Consider the following 15,298-nt stretch of genomic DNA (forward strand, 5'->3'; position numbering starts at 1 on the left):
AGCAGAGCCACTTTGTTAGCAGTGATTCTTTGATACTACTGCGGGGATTGAAACAAGAGCATCATTGGTTTAAGACGCACCATCAAGCAGGTAGCCCAGCTGAGATGGAGATGCAAAATCCCAGCCTCCAGTGATTAGCGGTGATGCTAATAATGGAAATTGTGAGCTGTAGTTTAATCACAAAGCTTGTAATTAATTAGATTACTTTTTTAATAGCTTGACAGCCCTATTTAAAACAAGTCTCCATCTACTTCAGTTGTTCTTATTGACTGAAGTTGAATTTTTGGGTGAACTTTTTCTTTAGGGAGCGGTTGAAATTAAACTGAGGATACTCTTGGCCATCCAAGATTGATCTTAACACTGATGATGCATTGTTTGAGGCATCATCATAACCATGAGTGACATCCCGTCATGCGTCCCTGATTGGAATAAACACACAATAAACACACTAAAGCCCCGACAGCACCGAGACCACTGTTTGAGGTCATGGGATATAAAGCTGTTCGATTTGGTGTAATCAAAGCGCTACATAGCGCAGCAGCACAAACTTTTTGTCAGTTTCACAACATGAACCACAAGATCAGATATGAGGAAGGACAGATTTCACAAAACAAAAATGCTGAGCATGGAGTTTTAATAGCATAGCATGCTGGGAAAACGTCTGAGTCAGGTAGATTACTCAAGTTTCGTTCCAACCAGTGTGTAAAATACTCGTCAATATTGGGGGGGTACCCATCTCCAGATTGTTGCGCAATACCGAAATACATTTCTCAATATGCAGTAGGCCTATAACATTACGATATTTCATGGATGCAAGCTAAGACAATCAGTCTATAGCCTACATGACAACCAGGGGTGCCACCAGGGATTTTGGGCCCCATGAAAAGAAATCTAATTGGGCCCTTGTATAGGCCGGCGAAAAAATGTTGTGCTGTTTTATGTAAAACTATGTATTTAATGATATTTTTGACTATCATTCCCATATTTGTGAAAAGAACAACATGACAGTTACTGCTCACTGTCTCCCTCCACATGCAGGTCTAATTTAGCTCCACAACTGTAGACTCACAGGTGGTGGCATTGGATTTGGGGTGAAAAAATACATATATGGGGCTACATGGTCGTTGCGATTTAATCTTCTGATTTCCAGAAAATATAAACATTTCTTTGATTGTATTGAGAGTTGTATTGAGTCACACAGTCTGCATGTGCATGTCTATCTCCCTGGCTGTCTCTGAAACTGAGGGTCATGTAGTTCATGATGTTAAGCTTTGCTAGGTAATATTGATAGATAATGTTACATGACATTGTTGCTATGATGCTGATCAATTAATGTTGTGCAAAAATACATGCTCCAAGCTACCCTGGTTGACTGCCTCCAAAGCAACATACCAATAAACCAGTCTTAAACAGTGTTAGCAAGCTGTGATACAGGATTGGCATAACCTCTTAGCCTGCTTATAATATAACATATTGTAGCGTCCGATTGGACGTAGGAAGGAGAACGAGGAGTTGGTCTCACCTTTCTTTAATGTCTGAACCACAACAGTTACTGTCGGCCATAACTACGCCAAAAACAACAACTCGCCACGCACAAACCGCCTGTAGTAGGATGCCAGCCCAATGAAGCTCTTCAGCTCTCGCAGGTTGGTGGGGACCGGCCAGTCCCTCACTGCCTGCACTTTCTCCTCCAACGTGCTGATGCCCTCTCCCCCAACCCTGTGCCCGAGAAGCTCTTTTCTCATGAAGCAGCACTTATCGGGGTGAAGCTTCAGACCAGCCGCCGATATCCTCTGTAGAACGCGCCGCAGGGCCCCCAAGGCTGCATGAAAGGAGCTCCCATGGACCAGTATGTCATCTAAGTAGACCAGGCATTCCTGTCGGGTGATGTCACCCAGCACCTTCCCCTTCAGCCGTTCAAACGTGGCTGGCGCGTTGCACAGGCGAAACTGAGGACTCGAAACTGCCACAATCCTCTGCCGGTACAGAAAGCAGTCTTTGGTCTGGCTGACGGGCTGAGGGGCACCTGCCAATATCCACTGCGCAGGTCTAACAAGGAGAACCAGGATGAGCTGGACACCAAGTCCAGAGACTCATCGATGCAGGGCAGTGGGTATGAGTCTTTCTTGGTCACACCGTTTAGTGGCCTGTAGTCGACACAGAACCTCATCTTCGAACCCTTTTTCTTATTGACCATCACAACCCCCAAGGCCCATGGGCTGTCAGATGGCTCAATGATGCCAGCCTTCTGCATCTCATCAATAGCGCTGTCAGCAGCTGCCTGGTGCGCCAGGGGAAGGCGGCGGGGGCGCGTCTTGATGGGCCGTGCATCGCCGGTGTTGATTTTGTGCTGCACCAGGTGTGTCAGGCCCACTTACTCTTCTGTTAGGGCAAAAATGTCCTTAAATTCAGGGGCAGGGGGCTGCACATCAACTGGGGCATGGCGTGTGGGGGACACGGGTGTAGAAGGAGAAGCTTGGAGTTGGGGGTCTGACCCATGGTGTGCCTCTGCTACTCGTGATGTAGGTGGATGTGGTCTTGGGGCCTGTGTGGGGAGCACCATTTCAACTGTGGGTCCCCCTGAGAAGGCAAGTGTGTTCTTCCCCAGGTCTAACACACAGCCCGCAGGAAGTCCAGTCCTAATATGCAGGGGTCCTGCACTGCTGCAACCCACACCCTAAAGTTCACTGACAGCCCCCCAACTTGTATAGCCACCACCCCTCTTCCAAGCATGGGGGCTAGCTCACCAGTCACTGTTCGCAGCTCTACCACAGTAGGTTCCAACTGTATCCCTGCTGGGGCCACGTCAGGTCTCATCAGCGTTGCTGTGGAGCCGGTGTCGACAAGGGCTATACATGGAGCGCCTGCCAGGGTGATGGGGACATGGCAAAAACCTCCCACGTGGGTCCAGCCCACCACCCTCACAGACTCAGAGGTGTCATCTACTTCTGGGGGGAGTGGAGCCTCGCTCCCCCGTCTGTATAGCTGGGCTCCGTCCTGAGGAGGCAAGGCATGGTGGGACACAGGGGCAGGCGTCTGCGTTGTCCCCTTTACACAGACCCCGGGGTGTTTCCCTGAACACCAGCCTGCTTGGGGCATCGCACGCTGATATGGCCATGCTGGCCACACGTCCAACACACAGGAGGGCCTCGGTGAGGACGGGTGCTGCTGCGCTGTGATTGCAGTGACACAGCACGGATGAGTTCAGTCAACTCATCCGCCCATGCCGGCTTCTCTTGGCCCGGGCCCTCCTGCACCACAGTTCTCACAGCAGGGCTGCCCCCGACGTGGCCGCTCTGTGAAACCTCACCTAAGACCTCCCTCTCCAAGGCCAGCTCCAGTGCCTCCTGCAGAGTACAGGGGTGCGCTAGTTGTGTCTGTATGCGCAGTTCCCTAGGGGTTATGGCACGGATGAACTGGTCCCTGGCCAGCTCACTTTGCACTTCAGTGGGCATGTGGGCGTATGCTCTCCTCACCATGGTCTCAATGTCATTAGCCAACCCACGGAGCGGCTCCCCGGCCTGTCTCTGCTTGTTTGACAGCTCTGAGCGAAGAACACCAGGCTGGTTGCATTGTCCAAAACGTTGCTGCAGAGCACCAACTAAAGCCCCATAGTTGTCTCTTTCAGCTGGGCTAAGCAGCAGCAAGCATGTCAAAGCTTCATCTGTAAGGCACAGGGCCAGCTGGAGTGCTTTACTGTCCTCTGACCAGCCTGCAGCCCTCGCCAAGAGTTCAAATTGGGCATGGAAAGCCTCCCAGTCCGCCCTACCGGAGTATTTCAGCGTCTTCACTTGGATCTGGTTACAGCGGGCGCTGCCATCTTTGTTTACATCCGGCCCCGCGTTACTCCCGGCACGCGTTCTCCCGCCGGCGCTCTTCCCGGTGCTCGAGCTGAAGCCGGCATCTGCAGCTAGCCTCCTGGCTGGCTGTCTCAGGCGAGCAACGTGCTCCGAAGAAGCACGGTCAAACTCCGTCTCACGCCCCGACATCCCGCCATAAGCACCGTCTATCACCTCCTCCTTGACTCTTGGACGAGTGTCAACCTCATCCCTCTGTGTTGCCATACTGCAAGCTGGCAACGCAGAGTTAGCCGGGTCAGTGCTAGCTGCACTGGAGGGTAGCAAGTCAAACTCCGGTGTTTTACTTCTGACACCAATGTAGCGTCCGACCGGACGTAAGAAGGAGAACGAGGAGTTGGTCTCACCTTTCTTTAATGTCTGAACCACAACAACTCCTCTCACTTCTCTCTTACAGCCTTGTTTTACTCCACATACACACTCTCACTTCCTACACTCCCCCTGCCCCCTGTCCATACATACACGTTTACTGACAGTCAAAAATCACAGAGCTTTAGAACACAGAACACATTATAACAGTAACATCACTGCAGGGTCGCTACAATATAGACCTTGATTATGAGACACCCCCGTTTCTCTTTTTGAAACATTTTTTTGAAGACTAAATCTTATTTTTATAAAGAAAAGAATTAAATCTGACTAGAATGTACCAGTAATAGTAACACACTGAAAAAAACAAGGTAACGTGATATCTTTAAATGAAATTGTCTTGTTTGAATAGACCAGAAATCAAACTGTTGGGGGGGGGGGGGGTCTGTGCCCCTGCAAAGCTGCAGGCCTAGCAACGCCCCTGACCACAAGGCCTACATAACTTGCGGTCTTTCCATTCGCCCACCTGCTTCGTTGTCCAACCAGCCGGCAGGTCACCTGTGCTAGCAGCAGTAGCAGCTAACCTTACCTCAGCACCTGCTGTGTCTTCGGAGCACTCGGACTCAACTTCATGTTGTTCTTCTGGGGAGTCTCTGGGTTGTAGAGGGTCCTCTGTTCTGGTACCGAGTGGGCCCACTGTGCTAGCTGCACCAGCATCATCTTTCGGTGCCTCATCATCTCTGAGTGTCACCTTTTTTGATGTGAACCCAAAGTGTGTGACTGATACACTCTGGTTTAGCTTTACCTTGCTAGCCATTTTCAGTATGACTTCTCAACTTCTGGTCTTTCTTCTGTTTGGCTCACATGGCTAATTTGCATACATGCGCAGGACCAGCTGCTCCACGTGGCAAAAAGTAGAACATATTTGTGAATAAATGTTTTGGATTCTGAATACTGGACATGGTGAGCTTAAACACATTTTGGTGACCATTAGTGATAATAAATTTTTTTATTTTATTTTTTTTTTTGACAAAATTTGAGACCCCCTTCAAATGTTGCTTTTGAGGCTTTCAGGGGGTCTCATGGGTTAATCGGGGGTCCAGCCCCACCGGACCCCCGTATTTCGTACACTGGTTCCAACGTATTTCTGAATGAGAAAAAATTGTGCACTGGGCGAGTAAATCATTTTGTGTAGACTTTATTTAACAACTTGCGTACAAGAGTGGAAATTTGGCATGGAAATGTGTTTGTGTTTTCATATTCATCTGAATTAGTTCATTTTCATATCATTAAACAATGCAGTAAATACATTCATAAAATGCACACAGCATATGACGCTGTATATGTAAAGCATCTCTATGAAGCTCACTTTCTGGATCGCAGCGACAGCAACAGGTCCCGTTGGACAATGCAAGCTGGAGCTAACATTTCAGAAGCTCTAATGGGTCCATAGCTTGTCAACAATTTAACAACTTATGCTTAGTCAGGTTCCTGTGAGAATGTAAGAACAGCAAATCAGCATTTTATGACACAATCCATTCTAAATATACAGAGGGACAGTGGCAGGAAAGACACAGCTTCCCTCACTTTAATTCGCCATGTTTCAGCATCATGTGACTTCAACTTGGCTACTCATATGCCAAACTTTTCTCTGACTCTCCCAGTTGTTGTTCTGACTTGAGAGAACATTCATATGAATTTTCTGGAAAAAACATCTTTCCAAGTTTTCAGACAGCACATGAATGAACAGTTACGACTTAAAGTTTAACATAAAGCCTGTGTTACTGTACAGTTATGACCTATACGGTTTGGAGGAAGCGGTTATTTAGGAGGCAGAGGGGGCATATGAAAGATGACATTGAGTTGTATCATGTGAAATGTAGCATTTTTTGGAGTTAGGTGTCACTACTGCTTTAATGTTGCCCCCTATGAGTCCCCCAACTTCATAGAAGTGCAATTTATAACCTCTATTTAATCAGGTAATCTCATTGAGATCAAGTTTTCTTTTGCAAGACAGACCTTGTTAAAATAATTCTGCGTTCATTAGAACTGGAGGAAGGAGATCGGAGTCAGCTCAGAGTTCAAACAAGGGTTTTAATCTTGTACAAGAGGAGCATTCACAGAGCAACACGCAGATCAGTTACAAAGTGAAGACTCCTTTCTAAGGAGGGAATCAGGGTATTTATCTCTCTCTCTCTCTGGGTGTGTCATCACCATAACAAATGCTGATTCAAACCTTCCTACAGAGAGGAGGATGTTTACCATTAGTGTCAGTACCTTACTTAGGTCATAAGATAAGTCACAAAACAAGGCCATATCAAAAGGTCACAAGTCACAGGTCACAGTTCACATTTAACAGTCCCTCACAAGGGGGCTGTGTAACATCAATTCACCTTCCTCTACATGTAATACAAAATTCTCATCACATATCCCTCCTGTTTATGCTGATTTTAAGCATAATTATTACATGAATTTTGTGGAGTGTGAGAGCGAAAACCCTATCAGCAGTTCAAAACATTCTAGTTTACCATTATTCTTCTAGATAGGGAAACTCTCTCACGGTTCCGCTGCCCCGGCAGCCACACACAGGTACTCCATCAAGGCACAGAAGTTATAAGAATAACATAGGTTCAAAAACTTTTTAACTACAATGTTACGCCTAAAACAAAACATAAGCATCCTCACCAAGCTGGTCAACCCATCGTACTTGGATATGGACCTGTCCCTACCTAACTAAACTATCCCTTGCACGTAAAGAAATAAAAACAATGGGGTTATTTTCAATATGTACTCAGTAGAATAAACACTTAAACAGCAATTATTCCTTAAACCGTCGTATCTTCCTCTTCATTAAAGAGGTTACCATATAGATCATCATCTGTCAAATCAAATGAAACATATTCTGGTGCTGTACACTCATAGTCCATTTGGTAATCAATATGTCCTGTAACCATTCTGTCAGAGCATCATCAAACCATAATTTTCAGCCAATTCTACAGATAGGGAGATTAATCCACCCAATACCTTAGTGGTGCTGCCATCAGGTGTTGTATTGTTAGGAATAAACTTACAACACATATCTCCAAACATTCTACATCCAGCCAACAACATGTCTAACACCATCCTATTCTGCCATGCTATTAAACTAGTCTTATCTAAGTGTTGATGTATGGCCCAATTGCCTCCTCAGTAAAATTCAAAAATCTCTCTTGATACTTACAATAAGGAATGCAATCAGGGTCGTACATAAAACAGTTATTACACATAGTTTTAATTTTTGCATGGTGAATTTACCTGGCTTTAGACGTAATCGACCTGGAACATTTATGCTTAGAACATATTAATCATGAAGCACAAAAACATTTTTTAATGTTCTCTATTATGTATACCATCCCTCCTGTTGAGACATGGGTAATCCCATGACTCAAAATTTAAGCAAATCTTAATACATTTCTTGATTTTTCCTTCAAGGCTCTACCAAATACTCTGTGTGGCTCCTTTGTTTCACCACATATTCTTCTCATGAGCTGTTTTACATTAAAATACTCTTAAAATGTGTAGGCATAGGAAACTGACCATCGTTTTTTTTTTATTCATGCTTAAAAATACTTCACTTTCTAGCTAACATACTTCTTCCTCATCTTCTGTGTCTCGATGTGTATGTGTTTACGTGCGTGTGTGTGCATGACCTGATTTATCTGTCTGGGTGTCCCTCCTCCTCCTCTTCCCCGCCAACCTCCTTGACCTCTGTCCCTTGGAACTTTACATTGTCGAGACCAATGTCCAAATTTTCCACAGTTATAGCAGCTCTCATCTTCTCCAAATCTCCGTCCTCCTCGTCCTCCTCGTCCTGCTCCTCTGCCTCTCCCTCTCCAGCCTCCACGATTAACATCGCCTCGGAAATACACATCTCTCAGTACATTTTCTACATGCACTGCATGGTCGGTCGTGGCTTGTATCCCACTATTTGCTGCAAACACTACTTTCAGTCTCTCTAAGTAGATTAACACACCTTCATCTTGCTTTACCATGCACCTTAGTATTCTTTCTGCCTCTAGAGTGTTCAGCTGGAAACTTTCACACAGTCTTTCAAATTGTTCCTTAAACTCTCCTGTGTTTTCCCTTGGGTGCGGAACGCCACATGCTGCGTCTTTCACATCACCCTCTGTCCATGCTCTGTACACTCTAATTGTTGCATCTTGCCCATCCCCAGCTCTCGGGTTAGGCATTTCTATCATCGGATACATTTCTCCTTCTTCTATGTTATAATTCACTGACTTCTTTGGAGGAGAGAGTACAGTCATGGCAAAAGGGTTATGAGAATCATACCACTTACCCCACCTCGTTGTCTTTGGACTTCCTAAGGCCCTTTCTGTCGGTGTAGGAGCGGAGAGAGTAGGTGCAGAGAGAGAGGGAGGGGGAGGAATTGGAGCTGCGGCTGCGGCAGGAGGTGGCAGTAGTTGAGGATTGAGGTACGGCAGAGGAGCGGGATGGAGACCCAGAGGCACATAATCGTCATCTTCCTGTTTATCTCGGTTGGAGTACAAAACAGGATAAAGTTTATTACCTCCAAAATCTTTTTCCTTTTTCTTTTTCTCTTTTTCTTCCTCTTTTCCTTTCTTCACGTTGTCTCACTTCCTTTTATTTCTGCTTCTGCATTCCTCTCTTTCTTGCTTCTGCCTCATTTAACCATGACTTCGCCTGTGTAACTTTCTTTGTTCTGTCTCTTCTTACTTCCCTTTGACTTTGCCTCTATTTTTTCTACCAATTTCTACCAATTCTCTGTTACACCTGTAACTTTCCTCTAAATCCATACTTCTTTTCCCACTTCTTATATATTTTACAGTATCTGGTGCTCTTTGGCCCATCCGTTTTACATCTCCTTCATATTGAACCTCGTCAGGTTCACCACAACATTTACAATTTCCCATTTTGATCCCTCTTTTTTTAATGTATTTTTTTTTTATTTGTATTTTTATTTTAACGTTATTTTTTATTCTACCGGTCTTTTCATTTCTTTTCCTTATACTCTTTAACTCTTGGGTCCCTGACCCGACATCTTTTTGTTTACTCAGGCCTAAGGGATTAATTTAAACTTTGTCCTTCCAAAGACAGTTTTCTAAGAGATAATTTGTCAATTGTCTTTGTCATAAGACAATTGACCGCAGCTGTGAGTCAGGATGACTCAGCCCTGGCTGCACTGATTCTGATCAGTCTTTATGATGTTTACTTTATATGAGTGCACTACTAAGGTATTGAATTTAAGAAGTGTCTCACGAATCATCCTCATCAAATAGAGAATCCCTCGATCCAGACGTGGTTGATAAACCATCAGATGTGGGTGATGTGAATGATGTCTGTGCATCGAACTGAACATCACTGAAAGACAAAATAGGAAAAAAGACTTCACATACTTTTCATCCATCTCAAGAATCTGTAATCAAAAGCTACAAGACTCAGCCTTCTTTTTTTACATCCTTCAAATTCAGAATGTGACAGTAAAGAATTACAAGGTGAAGATTACAATGACTGTTGCAACATCCAGGTAGAATCAAGAAGTGAGGATGAATCAGCCTTCATCTGAGTCATTAATCATTTCTGATGCATTGATTAAATATTGTTCCCATGTAGAACAATCGATTATTCAACTGTTTATAACAATATCACATATAGTCTTGTTTCTTACGGTTCGTTTTGGACGAAGTTGACTATGGTATCCTCTGAATCATCAGACACGAATATCTCACATGCAGGAAATGGAGAGGGTTTTACCTTAATCCTGAAAATTATACAGAAAACTGTTATATAAATGTACAAATTACAAATATTGAACTCGACTAATGCAGCTCTTAATCTTTCAGTTCAATCAACAAATTCTTCCAAAGCTGATGAATGTGTGTCTCTCATTATAAAACAAATTGTGCAATTAAAGCTGCGGTTGGTAAGATTATAGAAACCGCCAAACAAACCAAAGACAAATGCATGAACTGACATCACAGACACTGACTGCTCCATAGTTCTCGCTGGCGAACAGGGAGATGTGTTAGCAGCTACTTCGCTACATTCCACAAGCTTTCTTAGCTATTTTAGTTTAATTAACACAAATACTTTTTATTAATAAGTTGCTGTAGAGCAGGCCGTGTACTGTGAGTGCAACGTTGTCATCGCTAACCATATCCAAGTACCTCAAGTCTCACGTTATCATAATGACTGTAAATAATGAGCGTGACTTAGCAGTGATATTTTCAGCTTAGCCTTGCATTTCGTCATGTTTGTAGGTGGGAAGGCAGTGAGGGAGTACGCACTCGCTGCTGACCTAATGATTCCTTCTGTTTGGTCAAGGCGCTTGAAAAAGAAAAGGATCTGAGGGGAAACATCAGAAACCTGTGTGCACATTTGGTACAACACATGGCCTCCATAAGTCAATAGTGGAGCTAGCAGAGACAAATATTGCAATGCATAGGAAATAACAAAACTACTTGGCAGGGAGACTTATAGTAATAAGGAAATAGTTTTAATGAAATATAGGGAAACGCAAAACCTTTACTTACAGTGTAATCCAATATAAGCTATGAAAGCTCTGGGCAGACACACTGAGTGCATTAGAGGACACAAAAATTTGTCCACCTGAGGACCCACAAAAATTTGTATTTGATTACTGGGGCGAGAATTCATAGCTATGCCCCTGGTGCTAAGATGTGTGTCCAGGCTGAAGCTGAGATAAAACACTGCTAAAACACTGCAGACAATCAGAGGAAAATGTTTAAAATGTTGTCAATGAAAGACAAGAACGAAATGATCAGTATGAAGCCAAAAGACACTTTCTCCTGCATTGTTGATCTGACCTAACATAATTATTCAAAATATAGCTAGGAGAGACTCAGATCAAATGTATATATACTGTATATTGAATCAAAAATACAAAAAATAGCCTACCTGATAGAGTCTCATGGTGAATCGTTGCTCAGAGAACTCAAATAGAGTTTAACGTGTAGAGTCAGTGGGTCAAGTGTCGGATGGAAGGCGGAAGAAAAGGAAGATTTTCCATTGCACAATATCACGTGTAATCTCACTGGCAAAGTTACTGACCGCTCCCACATTTCTTTAATACATAATACATATTTATCAACACATAACACAACACACATAAGACTCACAATGTAGTCCAGGACCAGTGCCTTATCGCATCATCATCTGTGTGTGTGTGTGTGTGTGTGTGTGTGTGTGTGTGTGTGTGTGTGTTTGTGTGTGTGTGTGTGTGTGTGTGTGTGTGTGTGTGTGTGTGTGTGTTCAAGTTCAAGTTCCGAAGAGGATGGAATTGCATACAGATATGGGAACTGATTCATGAGTCGTTTCATGAGTTATTTCTCAATCGTTGCATCATTTTGAATAATATCCGATGACCGTCTTCTGCAGAAAGAAATATGAGTATTTTGGTTCGGTCTCACAAATATAATATAACTCATTCATCATTTACATATTTCATTTGTAAGTTTGTGCACTTAGAAAAAGTGTGTGTGTGTGGGGGGGGGTTGCAGATCTTAAAGCATAAAAGTAAACAGGCCAAGTGTGACAACAGCTTCACTCTGCAGTATAACAAATGGCTTTCAGTACTGCTGGACTGCTACTGATTTAGACAAACTGAAGAATGAGCCTGTAGAGCAGATAAAGCTGATTAAGTTGTAGATATTGTGTTCTCACAACCGGTTGAATTTTAACTTACTTGTCAATGACAGTACTGTATGTCAGTATGCCTGCCTGCCAATAGGTGTGCCGATGTGAAATACTAACTGTACATGAATATGACCATTTTTATCCGTTAATATTTACTGAAATTAGTATACATTCACTGTTGCTTTTATATTACTACAGTCAGTGATGGACTGTAAGTACATGTATTCAAGTACTGTAGTTAAGTACAGTTTTTAGGTATTTGTACTTACTTGATTATTTCCACTTTCTGCCACTCACTTTCTCACAACTCCACTTAAAAATTAAGGTGTAATACAAAAGAATTGGATGATGGATGTAGGGAAACATGCCTAATGCTCTCATGTGGACCTTTGACCTGCTGAGGCCCTGTTGTTTTTTTTTCATTATTAACACTTTCCATCTGTGTGAGGACGTTATCAGGATGGAGACGCCGGGATGTCTCCCCGTGTCATCTCTTAGGAGGGAGAACAACACTCTCTCTCATAAAACCACCAGAGGGAATCAGTTTGAATTAATTTACGATGGTAACCCCCTTTGTACGAACTGTTTTTGACCTAACCAACAGGAACATTCCTTTCACACAGGTCAAACGAAGGAAACATATGAAGCTACTTCTCCTTTAAAACCTCAACCAAAGGAACCGGGATTGTTTGTGATAAAATTGTTTGTGATATAATGTCTTTATAATTGTAATTAGGTAACACGTCTGATGGACCGATCGTGCTATCTGTCCCTCAAACGTGTTCTTCTTCTCCCTACTTTCCAATACACACACTAGAGAAAAGGACGGTGGAAAACCCCCCTTTCTCTACCTCCTCTCTTTGAAGAGATTAACGACACATCTGTTTCAGTGTTATCTCTGGTACATTCCAAACAAATGGTCAGAGTTTCCTCTAGACTTCAGAAGCATTTCTAATTAACCATTAAATCAGAGTCTCACCTGTTTAATTCTTACAATTTGAAATCCAGTAAAATAAGCTCATCAAACTGAACCAATTCCTAAGTTTCTGTGATGAACATGGACTGAGATCCTGCTTAATGCTCACTGGTGTCTGGTGTTTGGTGGAGTCACAGTGCCATCTAGTGGTAAGTTATGGTTAACTGGATTAGACTGTCGGAGATCTTTTTAGTTTTCTAACGTGTTTATAAACTACAATTTAAAAGTCTGTAAAATGTTTTTCTTCACAAGCCTTAAGCTAACACTAGAAGGAACATGTATAAGCGACCAGTTTCGTCAGTCCTACGTTGTCTTCAAGTGTATTCTTATGTTCTGATCCAGTGTTGATTTCATTTAAGTGTTCAATGATTTTAATCAGATCATAATGTCTTATTGTTTCACAAAAGTCCATCTACTTTTGCCATGGTAAAGTTCTGAGAAAGGCTAAGCGCGATTTCGAAAGCGTTAACTTGATAGTTGGAATTAATCAAGTTTAAAGGTGTGGAATTAAAACACCCACACTAGGAGTGTGGTCAATACGCCCCTTTTTCTCCGCCTGTTGTCGGGACTATTAAAGCCAAGGGACAGAGCTCCCTCGTTCTCTCCTCTCTCCTCTCTCCTCTCCTTCTCTCTTTCTCTTCTTTGCTAAATTTTTCAACACTTTACTTTGCTTCTTTTTGTAACAAGCTCCTAGGTATAAAAATCTCCGTACAATCGACCACGTGCGATAATCTTTAAGAGCTTTTATTTTTGTTAGACGTTAATAGAAGTAAGTTCCGTCCTTATTATTTTTGTTAAGTATCACTATTTTATTCAGTGGAACAGAATTCAGTTTAATTATTCTTGTATTGAGAAACAACTGAGGAAACGCCAGGCCAGCGTCATCCTATCGTTATCCTCGTCAGGAAAGTTAAATATCAGCTGAATTAGAGTTAAAAGTCACCACTCAGAGTGTGAAGATAAACAACAGTCTTTTTTAAGACTAAAACGCCAAGCAAAACGCGCAGTGTCACTGCCTGTTTCCACAAACCTAGGACTACGGTTTGCAGCGACTTTGTGCCAAGCTGAAGTTACTCTGCCCTCTACGCTCACAAGCGGTACCATCCCGCTGGGCAGCGAACCGGACCATCCTCTGCTGAGCGCTGGACCAGCTGATCTCTCTCCGACACCTGGACGAGAGAGAGCCGCCTGCTGTGAGGTCGAACCGGACCATCCTCTGCTGAGCGCTGGATCAGCTGATCTCTCTCCGACACCTGGACGAGAGAGAGAGCCGCCTGCTGTGAAGTCGGATCGACCGCATCTTCCCTCTTTCTTCGGGACCCGCAGCTACCGCGAGCCAGCAATCCCTCAGACGAAATCCGGCAGAAAGATCGAAGCGAAAGGCTTCTCCACTCTTCAGACAAAGTAGGCTAAGCATCTTGCACACGTTTCACTAAACGTTCATGAGTTGGTGTTCTTTTAATTCCTAATTCATAATAATCTTTTCACAAGACAAGTCCGGTTAGGGTCTCGTTAGTATCAAAATTACTCTCGTAACATTTGAATGCTGCCCAGACTCACGACTTTACCATCGCTCATCCACCTTAAATAATCCTGTCACTTTAACCATATAGTCTTCACATTTTTGTTTGTTTTATTGTTGTCTGAATCATCATTTCATTTATTCACCTTGATTTATTTAGTAAATAAACATATTTAACCGTACGTCGTTGTCTGTGCTTACTTGCTTTGATGTGGAGAACCGAGGAAACTGTATAAAGAAGTCACTAATTCAGCTGTGAGACTAACTAAATTGATTTAAATTGATACAAGTTAACCTTGTTTAGTCGGATTTGATTAATTACCTCCGGATTATTCAAATAGACAAAACATCGGAGGTGGTGCCCCATTAACGAGTGTTTTATTAATCTTCAGTGATTAATACCTTGCCTTTAATACAGTGTATCTCCTACATGGAGATCTAACATTTAGATCAAAAGTAGGATGACATTGAATTATATTCCTTAAAAGGGCCCTTTGGATTACACAGGCATGTTACCTGAACATATTATAGGGAACATCCCAACGTAGAGCTTTACACAGGTCAAACACAGATCCAGATAGACAGACACGTGAATATACAAAGAGATAGAGTTTAGAGACACCCAGCTGTGGTCGACCGTCAGTGCCTGTTTGAGTTCTGAATACAGGACCAAATCTGGAAAAAGTGAACTCACTTTTAAAGAAAAGTTTTTGTTTAGGTTTTGGTTCGGTCAGCCCTCTGGGTTTGGGTTTTGTTATTGTTCACTTTGTTTTAATGATCAGTGGGTTACCTCACTGGACTGCATGGTCAATTGTAAATTGATTGTATACTGATCCAGGCTACTGCATCTTTCAAAAGCACTTGCAGACAAATATTCTGTATTGTCACATACAATCATGCTTGGGTTGGGATATATAGCATTAATATTATTGTTTTATTATTATTTTTATTATTTTCTAT

The 15,298-nt window shown here is 43.0% G+C and overlaps 1 long non-coding RNA gene across 1 annotated transcript; it reads right to left on the bottom strand.

The window, feature by feature from the left end:
- Positions 1–7,999: 7,999 nt before the first annotated feature.
- On the bottom strand, positions 8,000–11,168 carry LOC311269570. The gene is made up of 3 exons (XR_014624108.1): positions 11,103–11,168; positions 9,853–9,945; positions 8,000–9,545 (listed from the first exon to the last, which is right to left on the bottom strand). It is a non-coding gene; the product is annotated as an uncharacterized lncRNA (long non-coding RNA).
- Between the last annotated feature and the right edge of the window lie 4,130 nt (positions 11,169–15,298).

The sequence above is a fragment of the Pagrus pagrus genome (assembly GCF_965226575.1).
Source record: "Pagrus pagrus genome assembly, chromosome: 2".
Taxonomy (NCBI): Eukaryota; Metazoa; Chordata; class Actinopteri; order Spariformes; family Sparidae; genus Pagrus; species Pagrus pagrus.